The sequence below is a fragment of the Ranitomeya variabilis genome, chromosome 4 (assembly GCF_051348905.1).
Source record: "Ranitomeya variabilis isolate aRanVar5 chromosome 4, aRanVar5.hap1, whole genome shotgun sequence".
In the NCBI taxonomy this organism is placed as follows: Eukaryota; Metazoa; Chordata; class Amphibia; order Anura; family Dendrobatidae; genus Ranitomeya; species Ranitomeya variabilis.
Genome location: NC_135235.1, coordinates 679,695,953 through 679,718,126, shown reverse-complemented (window position 1 = coordinate 679,718,126; position 22,174 = coordinate 679,695,953). Strand labels below are relative to the sequence as shown.

General features: G+C 44.8%; 1 long non-coding RNA gene across 1 annotated transcript in view; it reads left to right on the top strand.

The window, feature by feature from the left end:
* LOC143766380 (uncharacterized) overlaps positions 1-3,345 on the top strand; it is a 35,657-nt gene extending 32,312 nt beyond the window's left edge. Inside the window, exons 2-5 of the long non-coding RNA XR_013213561.1 lie at positions 325-448; positions 532-628; positions 827-917; positions 1,127-3,345. This is a non-coding gene — a long non-coding RNA (uncharacterized LOC143766380). The remainder of the gene's footprint in view (positions 1-324; positions 449-531; positions 629-826; positions 918-1,126) is intronic.
* The last annotated feature ends 18,829 nt before the right edge of the window (positions 3,346-22,174 follow it).

Genomic DNA, 22,174 nt, shown 5'->3' with positions numbered 1-22,174 from the left:
CAAGAGTCTTTTATAAAGTTTACTATGTAAGACAGCTGTGTTTAATGCAGGTAATGAGTTGATTAGGAGCGTATAACTGGTCTGTAGGAGCCAGAACTCTTAATGGTTGGTAGGGGATCAAATTCTTATTTCTCACTGAAAAATCCAAATAAATTTTTATAATTTATACAATGTGATTTTCTGGATTTTATTTTTGATATTCTATCTCTCAATGTTAAAATTAACCTACCCTTAAAATTATAGACTGTTCTTTTCTTTGTCAGTGGGCAAACTTAAAAAATGAGCAAGGGATCAAATACTTATTTCCCCCAATGTATGTGTCAGGTTCCAATAAGGTGTCAGGATGTTGCCATCTATTTCTCCATGAAGGAGTGTGAGTATTTAGAAGGACACAAAGATCTGTACAAGGACGTCATGATGGAGGTTCCCCAGCCCCTCACATCACCAGGTAATAGACAGTACTAAATACACAAGGCCTATAATTATCTGTATGTAAAGAATGATTTCAGTCCCTGTATGTGTTTCCTCCAGATCTATCCTGTAAGAGGACAACACCAGAGAGATGTCCCGTCCTCTTCTTCCACAGGACTGTAAACCAGAAGATCCTAATGTTCCTCAGGATCATCAGGTAGATGGAGAGAAGTTGTCATGAGATCTCCCCTATGATGTGTAGATGGCTGTGAAGGTCTTGTGCTCAGTCTTGTTTTATCCACCAGTATTATATGTTTTATACTTGTGTAAGGAGAACAGTGGAGATGGCAGGATTAGAGCTGACCATAGATGTGACTTCTCCATCTGTCTGTGACTATTGCAATATTTGTTTCAGGATGAATATCTGACCCCTATTAATACTAGAGAGACATATGTGAGGGGTGATGAGCGGTGTAAAGAGGAGATTCCTACACATGACTACCCAGGTGAGTAGTAACCATTAAATACAGAGAAGTCACAGATTCTTCTCAGTCACCGGCTGTGACTGCTTTATCGGTGGTGTAGTCCGGCCGTATCACAATCGTGTGATAACCATTTTGCCTCTAGGACACAACATTCTCCTCCACCCAAAACTATTCAAATGACTTTGGGCACCTCGCTAGTCTTTCTTCTTTTTTTCTTTTTTCGTATCCAGGGACGCCACTGTCCGGGGCTTCCCCTGGCTCTACTTAGCCTCTTTGCATCTCTGCTGTGCCACGGCTGCAGTAAGCGTGCCTCTCCACCTCCAACCCGTACGTCAGACCTACCACCATGGAACCTGACAGGCAGCAACGCACCAGTTATCGCATCCACCACGCGTCTGGACCCTGATGAGTCCCCAGCCGGCCCTACTGGTGCATGTGAATTTATACGCTGCATATTTTATACCTCACAGCAAACAGGAAGTACTACTCGGGACATATCTTGGGAACAACACGGTGGACATTCACCACCTGTACACATTGCAGGATCAATCGGGTACCTTCAGTGGTAGCCTCAGTGCACGGTTACCCAACATAGATATCCTATTCTAGCCAGTAGGTATCTGGCTATAGGACCCCCTGAAGTGTATCAGTGGGAGGATCCTTTTATGCATGTCTTGTCACTGTTGTGTTATCCTCAATCGCGGTTTCAGCTTTATTATAATTGACATACATATCCTTTCTATGTAGTAGACCTGGTTACATTTAGAAATATGGATACAAGATAATATGTGACAGGTATATGATATATCAGTGACATATCATCTGTATACACATCAGATGTGCACACAGTATACCACAACCAGTGTACAGGAGAATATATGACGGGTATGTGATATACTGTGACTACAGGCATCAGATGGTATGTACTGGAAAATATGTGACTGTTGTATATTGTACTATGAGTACAGTCACATATTATCCTGTATATAACTATAACTATATATTATATGCGTTTTGGACGCAGGCACAGCTACCTTCTATGGTTTGAGTGTTGCTATGGCACCCTGGGGTCAGCCATGTACTCCTTTTACTAATCCACTAGTGATATGCTATGCGCCTGCGTATACCTGCGGCATCATATGCGTCTATCTTTTTAAGACAATTGACGTTCAATAGGGTTGCCAGCCCTCTTATTGTATGGATCATGGCGGGCAGCATGAGTAATGGTCAGTAACTGCTGCTCACTAGATTTATATGCGATATGTCAGCAGTATATTCAGTGCGCAGGCGCATGTACCAGTGCGCTTGGAGCGTTGCCATAGTATCCCGGGGTCAACCATTTACTTCCTCCTCTTGGGTGCCGGCGCCAGCGCGGCCATGCTCCGGTAAGGAATTAGATCCTTGGGCGGCAGATTTGATGCAGTTGCAAGAGGTATGACTAATTGTGGAACATGTATATAAGCTTAAACATACACAGCGGACATTACCCCTGACGAAGCCACCTCTGTGTGGCGACACGCGTCGGGTTTTCAGCTTCACCTGCGCTTGGTAATACTGGGCCATTCACCGCTTGTCTGTCTCATGGTATCGTAAGCTATTTGCCCCATGGGTGGTCCTTCGTTATCATCCACAGTCAGCTATTTTTGCTGATACGAGTTAGGGACACTGTGATTCAAGTGTACATTTACTATAGGGTCTCTCTGTGAGTGATAATGTGTTACTACTAGCAGCACTGTGTTTTTGATGGCACACTGCTTTGCGTAATTAGGTCTTACCTTATATTGTATCTTGGCGGGGAAGTGGCACATTTAAAGGTCATCCTATCTGCCAAGGTTATTTGTGTACACAATAACTCTCTTCCCCATTTACATTATATTGTTGGCAGGGAGGAGTGAATATTAGGGGTTATTTCACCTCTTTTTGACGCATTTGTGTCTTGTATCCTATTCTATCACATTGCTGTTCATATAGGCACCCTATTTGGGGACAGGGGTCCTAGTATACCTGCGCAGGTGTTAGCCATATTGTGGGCTGTATGTATTAAGGAACAATGTGTTTTCCTTTTTTAACTGTTTTTAAATTGTGTATGTTTTTTCTACTATGTGTTCCTATGTGTTATTGCATTTAATAAAGAGCTGTGTTCACTTTAGCCAAATTCATGTGTGTGGTGATCTTTTATGGCCTACACTTTTCTGTCTTTTTTGTATCTATATACAGTATGAGTCCACACATAGCTCCTAGACACAGTATGAGCTCTCACATAGTCTCCTATATTCAGTATGAGCCCTTACATAGCTTCCTCTATACAGTATGAGCCCTCACATAGCCCCCTATATATAGGCACACATCCTACATATTAATGTATTTTAGCCAAGGTTTTGTGCAATAGATATTATACTCATGCTGCTATTATATCTATGCCGCTAAAATTGTAAATGATATGAGCTAATTTGCCTCAGTTTTCTTTCAGTACCTTATGCTGTTAATTCATTTTAACATTGAAATAAAAATTAATATTTTTAATACAAGTTTTTGTCACTTCAATTTTATAACAGCAACTAATTGGTGCCAAAGGTATAAAGGTTGTACAGACATGAGATGATGTCTGGATGTCTGTAACACAGTATATTAGGCTACTTTCACACTTCCGTCTTTCAGCTCCCGTCACAATCCGTCGATTTTTGAAAATGCAGGATCCTGCATTACATCATACGTCGTTCACTAGAATGGAAGTCTATGGACGCAGGATCTGTCACTGACAGTCACACAAAAGAATCCAGCGACGGATCCAGTTTTTCCCCTCTGAGCATGCCCGGAAGGATTTTCAAGTCCGGGCAAAAGATCTCTCTCTCTCTCTCTCTCTCTCTCTCTCTCTCGATTTGTCATTTTGCTGCACTACGACGGACACAAAAAAACGAAAGTGTGAAAGTAGCCTTACAGTGATGGCGAACCTTTTACAGACCGAGTGCCCACTCTGCAATCTAAAACCAACTTATTTATCACAAACTACCAACACGGCAATTTAACCAGAATACTGTGGTTTTAAATGAGAAAAACAACTCCTACATTAGCACCCTATAGACAGTATAATGGCCTCATGCGATGCTGCATACAGTATAATGGCCCCATGTGATGCTGCATACAGTATAATGGCCCCACGTGATGCTCCATTCTGTACAATGGCCACACATGATGCTCCATACTATATAATAGCCACATATGATTCTGCATACAGTATAATGGCCCCACGTGATTCTGCATACAGTATAAAGGCCTCACATTAAAAAAACCCTCACCTCTGCCCGTTCCAATGCTGATCTGGTCTCTTCATATATCAGTCCTACCTGTGGGCTCGCGCTCCATCTTGACAATAGTGCCTCCACCACTATCCTCAGCCCGCATGCCATCCTTGTCCTCAGATTCCCGTCCTCAGCACATGCGCAGACTGATGGAATGTCGTGCGGCCTGATGGGAGAGTTAGGAGCAGAGGAGAGTGGCCCTGGCACTGGCGCTTGTGATGAGGCAGATTACGAGCGAGCTGAGGAGAGTGGTGGCAGCGCTAGTTTTGAGGAGATGGCATGCGTGCCCCCTCTGGCACGTGTGCCATAGGTTTGCCACCACTAGTATATTACATACCAGTCATACACTAATCTGTTTACTAATGTCCTATGTTATGAGCACATGCCTACAGTGTTATGTGCACTGGACTGATCAAATCTAGACCTGGCTGCAGACCTCACATTATAATGTATGCAATTCTATATGATATATAATGTTCTGGAGCCAGGCTCAGGAGCAGTCAGTGCAGGATGACTCTGTATACTGGTGTCTGACCCGGACTGCCAGTTATTGCTGCAGCTTGACCTTTCCTGCAGATCAGGTGATGCTGGAGCCTATGACTCCCACTGACAGTGTGACCTGAGCTGCATTAAAGTTCAAACTGGTGCAATATATAATCACACCATGCCTCAGAGCCTCCAGCGCAGGATCCGGCCCTGTCCCTGATCTCTTGCCTCGGCCCCTGCTGACCTCTTCTCTGTAGCTGCTCTCAGGCTGCCGAGGAAGCATCCCGCCCAGCGCGCTGCTGGGGTGAGATCAGAAGACACGCCCACACAGTGTGCAGTGTGGGCGTGTCTACAATTCAGGGATGGCTGGCCCGCCATTTGTACACAAGTACAGTGCCACTAGCCATCTTCTAGGCAGCAAAAGGCCGGGTGTCCCACAACTGCTGCTTGGGGGGCTGGCCCGCAACTGCTGCCGGGAGGGACCAGCCTGGGGGGCACTTGCCCCTCTGCCCACCACCCCAGCCCACCCCTGATGAGAATTCACACACTTCTCTCACCCACATCAAACTTGGTCCAGAATTGATCTATTAGTGAGTAGAGAATTATTGGATAGATGTAAAGAGGCCAAAATAGATGAAATGGTGATTTCAGACCATGCACCAATATCACTACATTTATTAGAGCAATATTCAAAAAGAACAGATTATGTATGGAGGTTCCCGGCCTTTCTTCTTAGAGACCAACAATTTAAAGTGTTATTGCAATAATGGTGGGAAGAATAATAATTTCACAGTTCTTCAGATAATTTAAAGACACAAACATATTGGGAGGCAGAAAAGATAGTTTTGAGAGAGAAATTAATAGCGTATTTGCATACATTAAAAAGTCCATCAAATATGAAGAGTTTAGCAATAAACTAAGGGAAAAATGTGTTGTCTTTGGACGTCAAAAAAACTGGAAAGAGGCCCAAAAAATTTTGATGAATGGGCAGAGAAGAAAAGAATGTTTATGAAGACACAGATAGACATTGACTTGAGGAGGTTTGGGAATAAAGCGGGCTGGCTACTAGCAAATTTGGAAGGAAGAAAGGGGAAAAATATATTAAAACTTAATAATAAAGAGTGTCTAGTAGTGGACAATGCCAAAGAGATAAGCTCAATCCTGGGGGATTTTTATGGAAACTTATACTTTGATGAGTCACAGGGGGAGGACAGAGGTGGAGATTTCTTGAGTAAACTTACAGTGCCTAATGTCACAGAAACACATTTGACTTTGCTAAATGCCCCTGTTAGGGAGGAAGAGGTGAAGAGTAGGGTTGAGCGACTTTCATTTTTTTAAGATCGAGTCGGGTTTTGTGAAACCCGACTTTCTCCAGAGTCGAGTCGAGTGCAGTCGGCCGATTATCGCTAAAAGTCGGGGATCGACCGAAACACGAAACCCAATGCAAGTCAATGGGGAAGCATAGTCGGCAGTGAGTGGAGGCCAGGAAAACACCTACAGTGCCCATTTTAATGCCAAAAACATCCATTCTTGTTTCTGAAGCTTGTCAATCTTAATTAACTTTATAATAATAGTTGTTCAATGGAACTTGGGGGTCATTTGGCAAATTTGTGGGGGGTAGGGCTGGTTCAAGGTTTTAGTGGGCCCAGGAATCGTGGACTACGTCACGGCGGTGGAGCAGGGAGAGGAAAGTATTTCAACGTTGCAAGTGCTGTGATCCTGAGCAAGCAGGGGGGCACACTTGTTCGCATTGGCACTGGCACAGGGCCCCTCAAAGTACAGCGGTGTGTTTGCACAGCGGGGGCACCTACCACCAGCAGCGACACTTTTGCGTACTCTGAGGGGCCCTGTGCCAGTGACGTCGCCAACGAGTATGCCCCCCCACCTGATGAAGGAACCTGCACTTTCATCTGCACCTTCCTCTTTGTCCCTGTGTAAGGTGGTATAACATGCGGGAAGGGGAACCTTACTTTCAGCAGGGTCAGATTCTGGCTGTGTAGAGTGCAAGGGGAATGTAGTGGTCTAGGTCAATGTACCAGCAGACTCATCTAGCAGTGGCTGGGCAATGGGCAGGATGAGGAGGAAACAGATATAGGGCCAAAGAATAAAGTAGGCTAAATGCAGTTCAAAATTGGTAACAGGACAGGACTAAACCGGCGGCATTGCTTTGTTCAGTGGAGTAGCAAACCCAGGAGCAGCAGACACTGTTTTAAGGGCCCAACCACACTAGTAGGCCAAATGCAGTTTAATATCTGATACTATAGGCCGAAAGCCAGAAGGTTGAAGCTCAGCTTTATTCAGTTGAGGGCAAACACCAGGGAGGGGCAGACACCGTTAGTAGGCCCTAACCACCAATTTTTAAAAACATAGCACTTAATGAGAGCCAGAAGGATGAAGCTCAGCTTTATTCAGTTGAGGACAAACATCAGGCAGGGGCAGACACCGTTAGTAGGCCCTAACCACCAATTTTTAAAAACACAGCACTTAATGAGAGCCAGAAGGTTGAAGCTCAGCTTTATTCAGTTGAGGGCAAACACCAGGGAGGGGCAGACACCGTTAGTAGGCCCTAACCACCAATTTTTAAAATAACAGCACTTAATGAGAGCCAGAAGGTTGAAGCTCAGCTTTATTCAGTTGAGGAAAAACACCAGGCAGGGGCAGACACCGTTAGTAGGCCGTAACCAAAGTTGAAGGCCAAATGCAGTTTAATATCTGATACTATAGGTCGAAAGCCAGAAGGTTGAAGCTCAGCTTTATTCAGTTGAGGAAAAACACCAGGGAGGGGCAGACACCGTTAGTAGGCCCTAACCACCAATTTTTAAAATAACAGCACTTAATGAGAGCCAGAAGGTTGAAGCACAGCTTTATTCAGTTGAGGAAAAACACCAGGCAGGGGCAGACACCGTTAGTAGGCCGTAACCAAAGTTGAAGGCCAAATGCAGTTTAATATCTGATACTATAGGTCAAAGCCAGAAGGTTGAAGCTCAGCTTTATTCAGTTGAGGGCAAACACCAGGGAGGGGCAGACACCGTTAGTAGGCCGTAACCAAAGTTGAAGGCCAAATGCAGTTTAATATCTGATACTATAGGCCGAAAGCCAGAAGGTTGAAGCTCAGCTTTATTCAGTTGAGGAAAAACACCAGGGAGGGGCAGACACCGTTAGTAGGCCCTAACCACCAATTTTTAAAATAACAGCACTTAATGAGAGCCAGAAGGTTGAAGCTCAGCTTTATTCAGTTGAGGGCAAACACCAGGGAGGGGCAGACACTGTTAGTAGGCCCTAACCACCAATTTTTAAAATAACAGCACTTAATGAGAGCCAGAAGGTTGAAGCTCAGCTTTATTCAGTTGAGGGCAAACACCAGGGAGGGGCAGACACCGTTAGTAGGCCGTAACCAAAGTTGAAGGCCAAATGCAGTTTAATATCTGATACTATAGGTCGAAAGCCAGAAGGTTGAAGCTCAGCTTTATTCAGTTGAGGAAAAACACCAGGGAGGGGCAGACACCGTTAGTAGGCCCTAACCACCAATTTTTAAAATAACAGCACTTAATGAGAGCCAGAAGGTTGAAGCTCAGCTTTATTCAGTTGAGGAAAAACACCAGGCAGGGGCAGACGCCGTTAGTAGGCCCTAACCACCAATTTTTAAAATAACAGCACTTAATGAGAGCCAAAAGGTTGAAGCTCAGCTTTGTTCAGTTGAGGAAAAACACCAGGCAGGGGCAGACACCGTTAGTAGGCCGTAACCAAAGTTGAAGGCCAAATGCAGTTTAATATCTGATACTATAGGTCGAAAGCCAGAAGGTTGAAGCTCAGCTTTATTCAGTTGAGGGCAAACACCAGGGAGGGGCAGACACCGTTAGTAGGCCGTAACCAAAGTTGAAGGCCAAATGCAGTTTAATATCTGATACTATAGGCCGAAAGCCAGAAGGTTGAAGCTCAGCTTTATTCAGTTGAGGAAAAACACCAGGGAGGGGCAGACACCGTTAGTAGGCCCTAACCACCAATTTTTAAAATAACAGCACTTAATGAGAGCCAGAAGGTTGAAGCTCAGCTTTATTCAGTTGAGGAAAAACACCAGGCAGGGGCAGACACCGTTAGTAGGCCCTAACCACCAATTTTTAAAATAACAGCACTTAATGAAAGCCAGAAGGTTGAAGCTCAGCTTTATTCAGTTGAGGGCAAACACCAGGGAGGGGCAGACACCGTTAGTAGGCCCTAACCACCAATTTTTTAAATAACAGCACTTAATGAGAGCCAGAAGGTTGAAGCTCAGCTTTATTCAGTTGAGGAAAAACACCAGGCAGGGGCAGACACCGTTAGTAGGCCGTAACCAAAGTTGAAGGCCAAATGCAGTTTAATATCTGATACTATAGGTCGAAAGCCAGAAGGTTGAAGCTCAGCTTTATTCAGTTGAGGGCAAACACCAGGGAGGGGCAGACACCGTTAGTAGGCCGTAACCAAAGTTGAAGGCCAAATGCAGTTTAATATCTGATACTATAGGCCGAAAGCCAGAAGGTTGAAGCTCAGATTTATTCAGTTGAGGAAAAACACCAGGGAGGGGCAGACACCGTTAGTAGGCCCTAACCACCAATTTTTAAAATAACAGCACTTAATGAGAGCCAGAAGGTTGAAGCTCAGCTTTATTCAGTTGAGGGCAAACACCAGGGAGGGGCAGACACCTAGTAGGCCCTAACCACCAATTTTTAAAATAACAGCACTTAATGAGAGCCAGAAGGTTGAAGCTCAGCTTTATTCAGTTGAGGGCAAACACCAGGGAGGGGCAGACACCGTTAGTAGGCCCTAACCACCAATTTTTAAAATAACAGCACTTAATGAGAGCCAGAAGGTTGAAGCTCAGCTTTATTCAGTTGAGGAAAAACACCAGGCAGGGGCAGACACCGTTAGTAGGCCCTAACCACCAATTTTTAAAATAACAGCACTTAGTGAGAGCCAGAAGGTTGAAGCTCAGCTTTATTCAGTTGAGGGCAAACACCAGGGAGGGGCAGACACCGTTAGTAGGCCCTAACCACTAATTTTTAAAATAACAGCACTTAATGAGAGCCAGAAGGTTGAAGCTCAGCTTTATTCAGTTGAGGGCAAACACCAGGGAGGGGCAGACACTGTTAGTAGGCCCTAACCACCAATTTTTAAAATAACAGCACTTAATGAGAGCCAGAAGGTTGAAGCTCAGCTTTATTCAGTTGAGGGCAAACACCAGGGAGGGGCAGACACCGTTAGTAGGCCCTAACCACCAATTTTTAAAATAACAGCACTTAATGAGAGCCAGAAGGTTGAAGCTCAGCTTTATTCAGTTGAGGAAAAACACCAGGCAGGGGCAGACACCGTTAGTAGGCCCTAACCACCAATTTTTAAAATAACAGCACTTAATGAGAGCCAGAAGGTTGAAGCTCAGCTTTATTCAGTTGAGGAAAAACACCAGGGAGGGGCAGACACCGTTAGTAGGCCCTAACCACCAATTTTTAAAATAACAGCACTTAATGAGAGCCAGAAGGTTGAAGCTCAGCTTTATTCAGTTGAGGAAAAACACCAGGCAGGGGCAGACACCGTTAGTAGGCCGTAACCAAAGTTGAAGGCCAAATGCAGTTTAATATCTGATACTATAGGCCGAAAGCCAGAAGGTTGAAGCTCAGCTTTATTCAGTTGAGGAAAAACACCAGGGAGGGGCAGACACCGTTAGTAGGCCCTAACCACCAATTTTTAAAATAACAGCACTTAATGAGAGCCAGAAGGTTGAAGCTCAGCTTTATTCAGTTGAGGAAAAACACCAGGCAGGGGCAGACACCGTTAGTAGGCCCTAACCACCAATTTTTAAAATAACAGCACTTAATGAGAGCCAGAAGGTTGAAGCTCAGCTTTATTCAGTTGAGGAAAAACACCAGGGAGGGGCAGACACCGTTAGTAGGCCCTAACCACCAATTTTTTAAATAACAGCACTTAATGAGAGCCAGAAGGTTGAAGCTCAGCTTTATTCAGTTGAGGAAAAACACCAGGCAGGGGCAGACACCGTTAGTAGGCCGTAACCAAAGTTGAAGGCCAAATGCAGTTTAATATCTGATACTATAGGTCGAAAGCCAGAAGGTTGAAGCTCAGCTTTATTCAGTTGAGGGCAAACACCAGGGAGGGGCAGACACCGTTAGTAGGCCGTAACCAAAGTTGAAGGCCAAATGCAGTTTAATATCTGATACTATAGGCCGAAAGCCAGAAGGTTGAAGCTCAGCTTTATTCAGTTGAGGAAAAACACCAGGGAGGGGCAGACACCGTTAGTAGGCCCTAACCACCAATTTTTAAAATAACAGCACTTAATGAGAGCCAGAAGGTTGAAGCTCAGCTTTATTCAGTTGAGGGCAAACACCAGGGAGGGGCAGACACCGTTAGTAGGCCCTAACCACCAATTTTTAAAATAACAGCACTTAATGAGAGCCAGAAGGTTGAAGCTCAGCTTTATTCAGTTGAGGGCAAACACCAGGGAGGGGCAGACACCGTTAGTAGGCCGTAACCAAAGTTGAAGGCCAAATGCAGTTTAATATCTGATACTATAGGTCGAAAGCCAGAAGGTTGAAGCTCAGCTTTATTCAGTTGAGGAAAAACACCAGGGAGGGGCAGACACCGTTAGTAGGCCCTAACCACCAATTTTTAAAATAACAGCACTTAATGAGAGCCAGAAGGTTGAAGCTCAGCTTTATTCAGTTGAGGAAAAACACCAGGCAGGGGCAGACACCGTTAGTAGGCCCTAACCACCAATTTTTAAAATAACAGCACTTAATGAGAGCCAGAAGGTTGAAGCTCAGCTTTATTCAGTTGAGGGCAAACACCAGGGAGGGGCAGACACCGTTAGTAGGCCCTAACCACTAATTTTTAAAATAACAGCACTTAATGAGAGCCAGAAGGTTGAAGCTCAGCTTTATTCAGTTGAGGAAAAACACCAGGCAGGGGCAGACACCGTTAGTAGGCCGTAACCAAAGTTGAAGGCCAAATGCAGTTTAATATCTGATACTATAGGCCGAAAGCCAGAAGGTGGAAGCTCCGATTTAGACAGTGGAGGACAATTTGAATTAGGGACTGCAGACAGACTTAGTAGGCTGTCCCCTGTGGACCATGCATCCAACACATTAACCCATTGCGCCGTAATGGACACGTAATCTTCCGTGGCCATGCCTACAGGTCCATGCGTCTGTTGTCAGGTGCACCTTTGTAATCACAGATTGCCAGAGTGCATGGACAATGCGGTCTTCTACATGCTGGTGGAAGGTTGGGATGGCTTTTCTTGCAAAAGAAGTGTCGACTGGTTAGCTTGTAGCGTGGTACAGCGTAGTCCATCATGGCCTTATTAATAGTAAATAAAATATATAACTAGGCTCTATGAACTTTTAAATAGGTTCCAGGGGTATACGGGCAGCATCGGTGTGGTCAGTGGAGGAGTATTGCAAGTAGGGGCCGCAGACAGGCTATCAAAGGCCTAAAATAACAAACAATAGGCTCATGGCAGTTTTATATCGGTTACATGCATACACGGGCAGGCAGCATTGTGGTCAGTGGAGGAGTAATGCAAGTAGGGACGGCAGACAGGCTATCAAAGGCCTAAAATAACAAACAATAGGCTCATGGCAGTTTTATATCGGTTACATGGATACACGGGCAGGCAGCATTGTGGTCAGTGGAGGAGTATTGCAAGGAGTGTCTGACACAGTTAGTACTCCAAAAAAACAAATAGATGTTAATGTCTCGCAAAACAATTGGTATTGTTTGTCAGTGCCAGTCATTGAATGATGTCAGTGCATAGACTAAACATTGGTGGAGCTGTGCGAGATAATTTTGCACGTGCTACAGCACAGTTTGAGCTGAAGGGGGGGGAACTCTCTTGTGGCCGGCGGTACCGCCTCAGGGCCCCTCATGTTACAACGGCGTGTCTGACGTTGGGTGCGCACCACCACCGCCAGAGACACTACATTGTACTATGAGGGACCCAGTGGCAATGCCGTCGACCAAAAGCGGGCACACCCGCCTCTTCAGACAATCAGCACTGTAACGGGTGCTTGCGCCAAGTGGCGAGACAACGGCCCCGTGGGGGGATTTTTCCCATTGGGGGAGGTGTAAACATGTCGTATGCTGGACAAACAGCTGCTGCAAATTAACAGATTGGAACACTCAGTAAGACCAGTCCACAAGCAAGACCTTTTTATAGGGAAAGCTAGGTGTCAGCCGGGAAAGGTGGGGCAAAATAATTTGAAATCCAGGAGTGGTTCATTTTAATGAAGGTGAGATCATCCACATTTTGGGTAGCCAGATGAGTCCTTTTTTCGGTTAATATTGAACCAGCAGCACTGAATACTCTTTCTGATAGCACACTAGCTGCTGGGCAAGCAAGCTCCTGCAACGCATATTCTGCCAATTCAGGCCAGGTGTCTAATTTTGATGCCCAGTAATCAAATGGGAATGACGGTTGAGGGAGAACATCGATAAGGGAAGAAAAATAGTTAGTAACCATACTGGACAAATGTTGTCTCCTGTCACTTTGAATAGATGCTGCAGTACCTGTCCTGTCTGCGGTCATTGCGAAATCACTGCACAACCTGGTCAGAAAACCCCTCTGTCCAACGCCACTTCTGATCTGTGCACCCCTAACACCTCTGCCATGTAGCCCCCTGCAGCTTGTGTGAGAACCATCACCGGCGCTGTGTGCTGGGAATGCCTGAATCAAACGGTCTACAAGAGTAGCTTGTTTGGTTGCTAAGATTTGTTCGAGGTTCTCATGTGGCATAATATTTTGCAATTTGCCTTTATAGCGAGGGTCAAGGATGCAGGCCAACCAGTAATCGTCATCGCTCATCATTTTAGTAATGCGTGGGTCCTTTTTGAGGATACGTAAGGCATAATCTGCCATGTGGGCCAAAGTTCCTGTTGGCAAATCTGCGGTTGTGCTGGTTTGAGGGGCAGTTACAGGCAAATCTACGTCACTTGTCTCCCTTAAAAAAACAGAACCCGGCCTTGCAACGCCACTAATTTCTGTTGGCCCAGGAGAAGCTTCCTCATTAAAAAAGTACTCATCCCCATCATCCTCCTCGTCCTCCTCCTCCTCTTCGCCCGCTACCGCGTCCTCTACACGGCCCTGACCAGACAATGGCTGACTGTCATCAAGGCTTTCCTCTTCCTCGGCTGCAGATGCCTGCTCCTTTATGTGCGTCAAACTTTGCATCAGCAGACGCATTAGGGGGATGCTCATGCTTATTATGGCGTTGTCTGCACTAACCAGCCGTGTGCATTCCTCAAAACACTGAAGGACTTGACACAGGTCTTGTAGCTTCGACCACTGCACACCTGACAACTCCATGTCTGCCATCCAACTGCCTGCCCGTGTATGTGTATCCTCCCACAAAAACATAACAGCACGCCTCTGTTTGCACAGTCTCTGAAGCATGTGCAGTGTGGAGTTCCACCTTGTTGAAATGTCGATGATTAGGCGATGCTGGGGAAGGTTCAAAGACCGCTGATAGTTCTGCATACGGCTGGAGTGTACGGGCGAACGGCGGATATGCGAGCAAAGTCTGCGCACTTTGAGGAGCAGGTCGGGTAACCCCGGATAACTTTTCAGGAAGCACTGCACCACCAGGTTTAAGGTGTGAGCCAGGCAAGGAATGTGTTTCAGTTGGGAAAGGGCTATGGCAGCCTTGAAATTCCTTCCGTTATCACTCACAACCTTGCCTGCCTCAAGATGTACAGTGCCCAGCCATGACTGAGTTTCATTCTGCAAGAACTCGGACAGAACTTCCGCGGTGTGTCTGTTGTCGCCCAAACACTTCATTGCCAATACAGCCTGCTGACGCTTGCCACTAGCTGTCCCATAATGGCACACCTGGTGTGCAACAGTGGCAGCTGCGGATGGAGTGGATGTGCGACTGGGGTGTGTGGACGAGCTCTCGCTTCTGCATGAGGAGGAGGAGGGGGGGCGAACGCCTACAGCCAACTCTTTCCTTGACCGTGGACTAGGCAAAACTGTCCCAATATTGCTGTCCCCTGTGGACCCTGCATCCACCACATTCACCCAGTGTGCCGTGATGGACACGTAACGTCCCTGGCCATGCCTACTGGTCCATGCATCTGTTGTCAGGTGCACCTTTGTAGTCACAGACTGCCTGAGTGCATGGACGATGCAGTCTTTAACATGCTGTTGGAGGGCTGGGATGGCTTTTCTAAAAAAGAAGTGCCGACTGGGTAGCTCGTAGCGTGGTACAGCGTAGTCCATCAGCGCTTTGAAAGCTTCGCTTTCAACTAACCGGTAGGGCATCATCTCTAATGAGATTAGTCTAGCAATGTGGGCATTCAAACCCTGTGTACGCGGATGCGAGGATGAGTACTTCCTTTTCCTAACAAGAGTCTCATGTAGGGTGAGCTGGACTGGAGAGCTGGAGATCGTGGAACTAGCGGTGGTGCCGGTGGACTTGGGTGACTGAGAGAGGGTTGGAGATGGTATTCTTGCCGGTGCCCTACATGCAGTGTTTCCTACTACTAACCTGGTGATTCCCTGACTGCTTTGGCCTGGCGACGAAAGCTGCACAGATACTGCAGGTGGTGTGGGAAATGGTCGGCTTACAGGGAGGGAAGGGATGTAGCGTTGCTGACTAGCTTCATTGGCCGAGGGTGCTGCAACCTTTAGGGACGTTTGGTAGTTAGTCCAGGCTTGCAAATGCATGGTGGATAAATGTCTATGCATGCAACTTGTATTTAGACTTTTAAGATTCTGACCTCTGCTTAAGGTTGTTGAACATTTTTGACAGATGACTTTGCGCTGATCATTTGGATGTTGTTTAAAAAAATGCCAGACTGCACTCTTTCTACTATCGGATACCTTTTCAGGCATTGCAGACTGAGCTTCTTTAACCGGATGGCCACGCTGTCCTCCAACTGCTTTTGGTTTTGCCACGCGTTTTTGGCCAGATACGGGCCCGGTAGATGGAACCTGTTGTGATGTTGATGCCTGCTGCGGCTCCCCCTCCTCCGCTTCAGAACTACTGCCGCCTGCACCCTGTTCTGTTATGACCCCAGTGGACAGGGTCTCAGAGGAACGTGTAAGTCTGCAAGATACAAAAATCCAGCTCATAGGGCTGTGGTAACTGGGTTGACCAAATAGCTACTCCTAACGCCAACACTAGAAGTAGCCGGGGATCATGCCTACGGTGATCGCTAGATGACTCGCGCCAGCCGGAGAATCTAACTACCCCTAGGAGAAGAAAACAAAGACCTCTCTTGCCTCCAGAGAAAGGGACCCCAAAGCAAGATACAAGCCCCCCACAAATAATAACGGTGAGGTAAGAGGAAATGACAAACACAGAAATGAACCAGGTTCAGCAAAGAGAGGCCAGCTTACTAATAGCAGAATATAGCAAGATAACTTATCTGGTCAACAAAAACCCTATAAAAATCCACGCTGGAGATTCAAGAACCCCCGAACCGTCTAACGGTCCGGGGGGAGACCACCAGCCCCCTAGAGCTTCCAGCAAAGGTCAGGATACAGATAGGAACAAGCTGGACAAAAATACCAAACAAAACAAAAGCAAAAAGCAAAGAAGCAGACTTAGCTTGAAAAACAGGAACCAGGATCAGAGGACAAGAGCACAACAGATTAGCTCTGATTTCAACGATGCCAGGCATTGAACTGAAGGTCCAGGGAGCTTATATAGCAACGCCCCTGAACTAACGGCCCAGGTGAGGATATAGGAAAAGACAGATGCTCCAGAGTCAAATCACTAATGACCACTAGAGGGAGCAAAAAGCAAAATCACAACACTGTTCCCCCAATGGCTGCCAATCGGGGTCCACAACTGGGTCATCTATGACCTCCTCTTCTATGTCGTGTGCGATTTCGTCTGTGTCACCGTGTAAGCCGGTGGTATAGCGTCCGTGACGGGGCACCATAGTCTCCGCTGGGTTTGATTCTGCCTCAGTACACTGCGAGGGCAATGTTCGGGTCTGAGTCAAAGGAACAGCATAGTAATCTTGCTGTGGCTGTGCATCTGTGCACTCCATGTCCGATTCAACTTCTAATGGACATGGCCTGTTAACTGTTTCACTGTCTAACCCAGGAACGGTATGTGTAAAGAGCTCCATGGAGTAACCCGTTGTGTCTCCTGACGCATCCTTCTCTCTTGTTCTGGGTGAAGAAGACAAGGAAGCGACTTGTCCCTGACCGGGAGCATCCACTGACGATGCACTGCTCTGACATTTGGCACTTTCCGAGGAGGAGGCGAAAGAGCTAGAGGCAGAGTCAGCAATGAAAGCCAATACTTGTTCCTCCTGCTCCGGCTTCAAAAGTGGTTTTCCTACTCCCAGAAAAGAGAGCATTCGAGGCCTTGTGTAGCCAGACAAGGAACCTGGCTCAACAACTCGAGACTTAGGTGCTGTACTGCTTTTACCACGACCACCTGATGCTCCACCACCACTACCATCATTACCAGCTGACAATGACCGCCCACGGCCACGACCTCTTCCACTAGACTTCCTCATTGCTTGCAAAACGTAACCAAAGTAACACTATTTGTTACTGTAAAACAACTTATAAGGTGAACTCAAACTTCTGTAGGATTTATATATACCTTTATAGGTGCCTGACACTGAAAGGAAAATCAGGCCCAATGTTACACACTAGGTTTTCTGTGGCCCAATAATTTGAGACAGATGGCACACACAGGCCCAGCACTCAAGCAGAAATGCCAATCTTAATCTCCCACTATTTTTTTTTTTTCTGGGAGAATTTAACCCCCCCCCCAAAAAAAAGGCCCAGTATTACACAGTGTTTTCAGTGGCACACAATGAGATTGAGATGCCACACACAGCAATGGCACGGAGGCAGACTTGACAATATTTATCTCCCACTATTTTTTTTTTTGGAAAAGAAAGAATTTAGAAAAAAAAAAAAAAAAGGACAAGTATTACACAGTGTTTTCGGTGCCACACAATGAGAGAGAGATGCCACACACAGCAATGGCACGGAGGCAGACTTGACAATATTTATCTCCCACTAATTTTTTGGGGGGAAAAGGGAGAATTTAGGAAAAAAAAAAAAAAGGCCAAGTATTACACAGTGTTTTCGGTGCCACACAATGAGAGAGAGATGCCACACACAGCAATGGCACAGAGGCAGACTTGACAATATTTATCTCCCACTAATTTTTTTTTTTGGAAAAGGGAGAATTTAGGAAAAAAAAAAAAAAGGACAAGTATTACACAGTGTTTTCAGTGCCACACAATGAGAGAGAGATGCCACACACAGCAATGGCACGGAGGCAGACTTGACAATATTTATCTCCCACTAATTTTTTTTTGGGAAAAGGGAGAATTTAGGAAAAAAAAAAAAAAAAGGACAAGTATTACACAGTGTTTTTGGTGCCACACAATGAGAGAGAGATGCCACACACAGCAATGGCACGGAGGCAGACTTGACAATATTTATCTCCCACTAATTTTTTTTTTGGAAAAGGGAGAATTTAGAAAAAAAAAAAAAAAAGGCCAAGTATTACACAGTATTTTTGGTGCCACACAATGAGAGAGAGATGCCACACACAGCAATGGCACGGAGGCAGACTTGACAATATTTATCTCCCACTAATTTTTTTTGGGGAAAAGGGAGAATTTAGAAAAAAAAAAAAAAAAGGACAAGTATTACACAGTGTTTTCAGTGCCACACAATGAGAGAGAGATGCCACACACAGCAATGGCACGGAGGCAGACTTGACAATATTTATCTCCCACTAATTTTTTTTTGGGAAAAGGGAGAATTTAGGAAAAAAAAAAAAAAAAGGACAAGTATTACACAGTGTTTTTGGTGCCACACAATGAGAGAGAGATGCCACACACAGCAATGGCACGGAGGCAGACTTGACAATATTTATCTCCCACTAATTTTTTTTTTGGAAAAGGGAGAATTTAGAAAAAAAAAAAAAAAAGGCCAAGTATTACACAGTATTTTTGGTGCCACACAATGAGAGAGAGATGCCACACACAGCAATGGCACGGAGGCAGACTTGACAATATTTATCTCCCACTAATTTTTTTTGGGGAAAAGGGAGAATTTAGAAAAAAAAAAAAAAAAGGCCAAGTATTACACAGTGTTTTCGGTGCCACACAATGAGAGAGAGATGCCACACACAGCAATGGCACGGAGTCAGACTTGACAATATTTATCTCCCACTAATTTTTTTTTGGGAAAAGGGAGAATTTAGGAAAAAAAAAAAAGGTCAAGTATTACACAGTGTTTTCGGTGCCACACAATGAGAGAGAGATGCCACACACAGCAATGGCACGGAGTCAGACTTGGCAATATTTATCTCCCACTAATTTTTTTTTTGGAAAAGGGAGAATTTAGGAAAAAAAAAAAAAAGGCCAAGTATTACACAGTGTTTTCGGTGCCACACAATGAGAGAGAGATGCCACACACAGCAATGGCACGGAGTCAGACTTGGCAATATTTATCTCCCACTAATTTTTTTTTTGGAAAAGGGAGAATTTAGGAAAAAAAAAAAAAAAGGACAAGTATTACACAGTGTTTTCAGTGCCACACAATGAGAGAGAGATGCCACACACAGCAATGGCACGGAGGCAGACTTGACAATATTTATCTCCCACTAATTTTTTTTTTGGAAAAGGGAGAATTTAGAAAAAAAAAAAAAAAGGCCAAGTATTACACAGTGTTTTCGGTGCCACACAATGAGAGAGAGATGCCACACACAGCAATGGCATGGAGGCAGACTTGACAATATTTATCTCCCACTAATTTTTTTTTTGGAAAAGGGAGAATTTAGAAAAAAAAAAAAAAAAGGCCAAGTATTACACAGTGTTTTCGGTGCCACACAATGAGAGAGAGATGCCACACACAGCAATGGCACGGAGGCAGACTTGACAATATTTATCTCCCACTAATTTTTTTTTTGGAAAAGGGAGAATTTAGGAAAAAAAAAAAAAGGACAAGTATTACACAGTGTTTTCAGTGCCACACAATGAGAGAGAGATGCCACACACAGCAATGGCACGGAGGCAGACTTGACAATATTTATCTCCCACTAATTTTTTTTTTGGAAAAGGGAGAATTTAGAAAAAAAAAAAGGACAAGTATTACACAGTGTTTTCAGTGCCACACAATGAGAGAGAGATGCCACACACAGCAATGGCACGGAGGCAGACTTGACAATATTTATCTCCCACTAATTTTTTTTGGGGAAAAGGGAGAATTAAAAAAAAAAAAAAAAAAAAGGACAAGTATTACACAGTGTTTTCGGTGCCACACAATGAGAGAGAGATGCCACACACAGCAATGGCACGGAGGCAGACTTGACAATATTTATCTCCCACTAATTTTTTTTTTGGAAAAGGGAGAATTTAGAAAAAAAAAAAAGGCCAAGTATTACACAGTGTTTTCGGTGCCACACAATGAGAGAGAGATGCCACACACAGCAATGGCACGGAGTCAGACTTGACAATATTTATCTCCCACTAATTTTTTTTGGGGAAAAGGGAGAATTTAGGGAAAAAAAAAAAAAGGACAAGTATTACACAGTGTTTTCAGTGCCACACAATGAGAGAGAGATGCCACACACAGCAATGGCACGGAGGCAGACTTGACAATATTTATCTCCCACTAATTTTTTTTTTGGAAAAGGGAGAATTTAGAAAAAAAAAAAAAAAGGCCAAGTATTACACAGTGTTTTCGGTGCCACACAATGAGAGAGAGATGCCACACACAGCAATGGCACGGAGTCAGACTTGACAATATTTATCTCCCACTAATTTTTTTTGGGGGAAAGGGAGAATTTAGGAAAAAAAAAAAAAAAGGACAAGTATTACACAGTGTTTTCGGTGCCACACAATGAGAGAGAGATGCCACACACAGCAATGGCACGGAGGCAGACTTGACAATATTTATCTCCCACTAATTTTTTTTTTTGGAAAAGGGAGAATTTAGAAAAAAAAAAAAAGGCCAAGTATTACACAGTGTTTTCGGTGCCACACAATGAGAGAGAGATGCCACACACAGCAATGGCACGGAGGCAGACTTGACAATATTTATCTCCCACTAATTTTTTTTTTGGAAAAGGGAGAATTTAGAAAAAAAAAAAAAAGGCCAAGTATTACACAGTGTTTTCGGTGCCACACAATGAGAGAGAGATGCCACACACAGCAATGGCACGGAGTCAGACTTGACAATATTTATCTCCCACTAATTTTTTTTTGGAAAAGGGAGAATTTAGGAAAAAAAAAAAAAAGGCCAAGTATTACACAGTGTTTTCAGTGCCACACAATGAGAGAGAGATGCCACACACAGCAATGGCACGGAGGCAGACTTGACAATATTTATCTCCCACTAATTTTTTTTGGGGAAAAGGGAGAATTTAGGAAAAAAAAAAAAAAGGACAAGTATTACACAGTGTTTTCAGTGCCACACAAAGAGAGAGAGATGCCACACACAGCAATGGCACGGAGGCAGACTTGACAATATTTATCTCCCACTAATTTTTTTTTTGGAAAAGGGAGAATTTAGAAAAAAAAAAAAAAAAGGACAAGTAGTACACAGTGTTTTCAGTGCCACACAATGAGAGAGAGATGCCACACACAGCAATGGCACGGAGGCAGACTTGACAATATTTATCTCCCACTAATTTTTTTTTTGGAAAAAGGAGAATTTAGAAAAAAAAAAAAAAAAGGACAAGTATTACACAGTGTTTTCGGTGCCACACAATGAGAGAGAGATGCCACACACAGCAATGGCACGGAGGCAGACTTGCCAATATTTATCTCCCTGCAGTTATCTCAGAAAAGTATGGCAGGCAGCTGTAAAAGGACTGCTGCACACAAAAGTGTGGACAAACACACAAGATAGCTGTGAAGAAAGGAAGGAAAAACAGGATTTGTGCTTTGAAAAAAGCAGTTGGTTTACACAGCGGCGTACACACAAAGCAACGCAGCTATCAGGGAGCCTTCTAGGGCAGCCCAATGAGATACAGCGCTGAGGGAAAAAAAATGTAGCTTCCACTGTCCTGCAAACAAAAGGTGGTATTGGACAGTGGAAATCGCTACAGCACAAGCGGTTTGTGGCTTTATGTACCCTGCCTATCACTATCCCTGCTTCCGAAGAAGCTGCAGCAACCTCTCCCTACGCTCAGATCAGCAGCAGTAAGATGGCGGTCGGCGGGAACGCCCCTTTATAGCCCCTGTGACGCCGCAGAAAGCAAGCCAATCACTGCAATGCCCTTCTCTAAGATGGTGGGGACTGAGATCTATGTCATCACGCTGTCCACACTCTGCGTCCACCTTCATTGGCTGAGAAATGGCACTTTTAGCGTCATTGAAACGCGACTTTGGCGCGAAAGTCGCGTACCGCATGGCAGACCCCACACAGGGATCGGCTCGGTTTCATGAGACGCCGACTTTGCCAAAAGTTGGCGACTTATGAAAATGAACGATCCGTTTCGCTCAACCCTACTGAAG